Genomic DNA, 4,733 nt, shown 5'->3' on the forward strand with positions numbered 1-4,733 from the left:
CGTATACCACGGTTCTTCTTCTTCTTCTTATTCTTCATCCTGGATCACTTCATCATCTTCTATAGCTTAAATATAGGTCGGTTTATGCCTTTTTTCTATAGTTAGAGGCATTTGCTCGATTTCCGTAGGAATCTTAACCATTGAGGCTAGTCTTGCCAAGGCATCAGCAAATTGATTTTCTTCTCTAGGTAGATATGTGTATTCTCCCTTTTCTAACTGGTTAGTAAGGGTTTCCAGGTAAGTTTGGTAAGGGACTAGACTTTCACTCCCAATGCCAAAGCTGTTTCAAGGCCTACCACGCATGCTTCGTATTCAGCAGCGTTGTTGGTAACATCGAAATCAAGCTTTATGGAGATTGGAACGTGCTCTTCTTTAGGTGATACTAGTAATACTCCAACGCCACATCCCTTTTGGTTTGAGGCTCCGTCGAAGTACAAGGTCCAAGTGTCATCTTTAGTGACCATCAAGTCTTCGTCTGGAAATTCATTGTCATGTATTGGCGTTGAGTCTTCTATTAGAAAGTCTGCTAGAAAATCCGATACCAAAATCCTTTGATAGCTTTTTGTGGCATGAAACTTACATCGAACTGGGCTAAGTTGACTATCCATCTTGATATGCGCCCATTGAGTGTAGATTTCTTGAATAAATACTTGAGTGGATCTAATCGGGAAACTACGAAGACTATATGCGCGAGCATGTAATGTCTTAACTTGGTTGTGGCCCACACCAATGTGAGGCACAATTTCTCAAATGGTGTATAGCGTGCTTCATACTCGAGCATCTTCTTGCTTAGATAATAGATCGAATTTTCTTTGCCTTCTACTTCTTGCGCTAGCATGGCTCCCATTGTCTCTTTGGTAACTTTTAAGTACAGCCTAAGAGGTATTCTCAGAAGTGCTGGTGCTAAAACGGGAGGATTTGCGAGATAGGCTTTGATCTTTTCAAAGGATTTTTTACACTCGTCATCCCATATCGCTGATACATTCTTTTTAAGCTTTTTAAAGATTGGTTCACATATTGTCATCAATTTTGATATGAACCTGCTTATGTATTTCAACCGGCCAATAAATCCTCAAATTTACTTCTCGGTTTTGGGCGGTGGCATTGACATGATTGCCTTGATCTTGGTTGGGTCTATCTCTATTCCTCTAGAGCTTATGACATAGCCTAGAAGCTTGCCGGAGGTGACCCCAAAAGCACACTTAGATGGATTCAACCTCATGTTGTATTTTCTTAACCTTTCGAAGAATTTTCTTAAGGCTACTTGATGGTCTGGGCGATCTTTTGATTTCACAATCATGTCGTCCACGTATACTCCAACTTCTTTATGCATCATGTCATGGAGCAAGGCAGTCGCGGCTCGTTGGTAAGTAGCACCCGCGTTTTTCAACCCGAATGGAATCACTGTGTAGCAGTAAGTACCCCATGGTGTTATGAAGGTTGTTTTCTCCATGTCTTCTTCCGCCATGAGAATATGATTATAGCCCGCGTATCCATTCATGAACGAGAGAAGTGCATGATTTGCTGTGTAATCCACCAGAATATCGATGTGTGGTAAAGGGAAGTCGTCCTTTGGACTTGCCTTATTTAGATCTCGATAGTCGACACACATTCTTACCCTTCCATCCTTTTTCGGAACTGGGACGATGTTGGCGACCCATTCGGTGTATTTGGATACCTTGATGAAACCTGCAGTTATTTGTTTTTGAACTTCCTCTTTTATTTTAAGAGCTACGTTGGGTTTCATTCGACGTAACTTTTGTTTTACAGGTTTCATTCCTGGAATTAGTGGTATGGTGTGTTGAGCTATTTCTCTATTAATGCCTTGCATATCTTTTTATGACCAAGCGAATACATCGATGAATTCTTTAAGCAAGTTAATTAAATCGGTTCTTTCTTGTTCATTAAGTGTTAGTCCGATTTTAACTTCTCTTTTATTGGTTGAATCATTTGAGATATCAACCATCTCAGTTTCTTCAGTTCTCGGTGTTTTCTTTTCAAGTATTTCCATTGCTTTAATAAGTTCTTTGTCTTTTTCATTGTTAGTTAAGCAATGCTCGTCATCTTGGGTTAAAGAAGAACACAAGGAGTAAGGAGAAGAAGCTATATTATTAAACTCTGAGATCATTACATCAAAGAGGGATATGTCCTCAGGGAGTTGATCACTAACTATTCTAGGGGAAAAGATAGAAGGAGGAGGTGCTATAACTAAGGACTTAGATGACTCTATAGGGAGAGACTCAGACTCAGACTCAGACTCAGACGACTCTTCGAACATCGGTCCTTGCCCCGTTGTGATGTAGATCTTCCTTCCACTTGGAGTAGTTACCTTGACGGTCTTGCGCCACCCTTGTAGTGATCTTTCCGCTGGAGTGATTAGCTTCGAGAGATCGAAGCTTTCGCTTTGTAGGACTGTCTGAATGAGCGAGGAGCTATCCCCTTTGTATGTTGGCTCATCCTTTTCTCGCCCAAATAGTAATCCCATGACATTAAAGTCAAAGCATGGGGGTGCTTTCTCCTTATGGAAAGGAGTTGGGATTTCGTCTATGAAGTAGCAATCCAAGAAAATTTCAAATCCCGGTTGCCTTATGCCATTTACGATAAATGGTTCGGGAAATTCATAGCATGGATAGTCCTCTCCTTCTTTTATAAATTTTCCATTAAGGGTAAGAGGATACTGATACATTGGGATTTCTTTATTTTAGATGCGAGCGTCCCTACGTACTTTTGACTTTTCCTGGGCTCGCTTGAGATCTTTCCGAGTCGGTTCAAAACCAAGTTCGAAAGTGTCTAATTTAGGGAGGCCAGGTGATTCCAGCGGTTTTTCTATTCCTTTCTTCTTTCCTAGGGTCATCCCAGGAAAATGTCCTTGCTTCTTGAGAATAGTGTTTACGATCATATTGGAGTGGGGGTCGTGGCAGAGAGGGGTCATTTCATCCTCCTCGATTAAGGAAACCTCTTCATTAAAGCCCCACAAATCTTCATCGTGCTCCACATTAATTAATGGATTCTCTATAGCTTTAATTCTCATAGGTGAAGCATCGATCGTAATGGGAATTCCTCCAACTATAGCCTTTACTTGTTGGTGGAGAGATGAGGGGACGACCTTTAGGTCATGAAGCCAAGGGCGTCCCAAAAATAGATTGAACTAAGCTTTAATATCTACTAAACGTAGTAGCGTGTTCTATCGCTCCCGCCGTTATATTCATAGTAATTTTACCAAGAGCTTGACGACAAGTGTTGTCATAGGCTCTTATTCCTTGCGTTGACGGGGTTAGGTCTTCATCCCTTATGCCTAACATTCTCGCTGTTCTATGTGGACAGACATTAATGACTGATCCATTGTCTACAAGAGTCATAGGGACGTTCATTCTCTTGCAAACCACTATGAGGTTTAATTCCTTATAATGCTTGTCACCTTCTGGAGGCAAATCCTTGTCGGAAAAGGTGATCAAGTTGATAGGACTAGGGAGATCACTCGTGAGGAAATAAGCCAACCCCTCAGGAGTGGTGTCAAAATCTATCCCTATCTTATCCAAGGCATTCATTACGGCCAATCTATGTTCTCGAGACGTTGCCAAAAGCTTCCATACGTTCATTTCAACCTTGGTTTTCTTGAACTGTTTGACAATGTCATTATATTCTATGATAGGTATGGGAATTTGCTGTGTGGTTGGCATGGGTTGTGTCAAAACAGAAGATTGCATTCTCCCGGATCTTGTGAGGACGTCTATTGATTAATCTTCTTCAACCCAAAAATCATCCATGGCATATGACACCGAAGGTGGAGGTCCTACCATGTCTTTCAAATAAACGTATTCTTCGTCGCTGTCCCAAACTCCATTAATATTTGCATCTTCTTCTTGTGGAACTCTGGCTAGCTTCTTATCATCAATCATTTTCTAAATTAAATCCATAAATTTAAAACAGTTTTCAATAGTGTGACCCCCTGATTGATGATATTGACAATAAAATCTATCTGTCCTTTTTAATTATTCAAATGGTCTCGGTTCGAGAGGTTTGATCTCGCCACTCTCGGAGAGCATTTTGAACATTTGTGCATATGGGATCCCAATTGGAGTGTAGAGTCTATTACTTTTCTTGGGTTTATCGATTACTTGTAAAGGAAAGCGTTTCGCATCATAAGTCATTCGCATGGGTGTGAACTCTTTCCTATGTTTATTTTTTGAGGGTGGAACCTCGTCATACTTCTTCTGAAGTTCTTTTACAACTTCGAGGGCTTCACGTAGCAAGTGTGATCCTTCCATCTTAGACAGTGTAAGCAATTATATGTCCTCTTTACTTGCTAATTCTGGAAGGTTGTCCATGGCGTCGAAAAAGATCTCCTCCTTTTCCTCGATAACATGTATTTCTTTGACAGGTTTGATGAGAGATGAGGGATCAACCTCCTTTTCCTCATCAGAGATGGCCAAGGAGTGAGCAAGAGGCGCATTATCAATACTTGGCTTCTTACTGGCAGGGGGCAATGGTAGCTTGTTATTGTCCATTAAGTCTTGGATAGCTTCTTTAAGCTTCCAACAGTTCTCGATAAATGGCCCCTACCTTGGTGATACTTGCAATGTGCATTGGGGTTCCAGTTAGCCGTCCTCTTCTCGACTGGTGGGTCCCCAAATGGTCCAATAGGAGTTATAAGAGCTTTTGCATTTAATCGGTCAAATGCGGTGTCATAACTAATACCTATAAGAGTAAAGTTCCTCCTAAATGGTTTCTTT

The sequence above is a fragment of the Chenopodium quinoa genome, unplaced genomic scaffold (assembly GCF_001683475.1).
Source record: "Chenopodium quinoa cultivar QQ74 unplaced genomic scaffold, ASM168347v1, whole genome shotgun sequence".
NCBI lineage: Eukaryota > Viridiplantae > Streptophyta > Magnoliopsida > Caryophyllales > Amaranthaceae > Chenopodium > Chenopodium quinoa.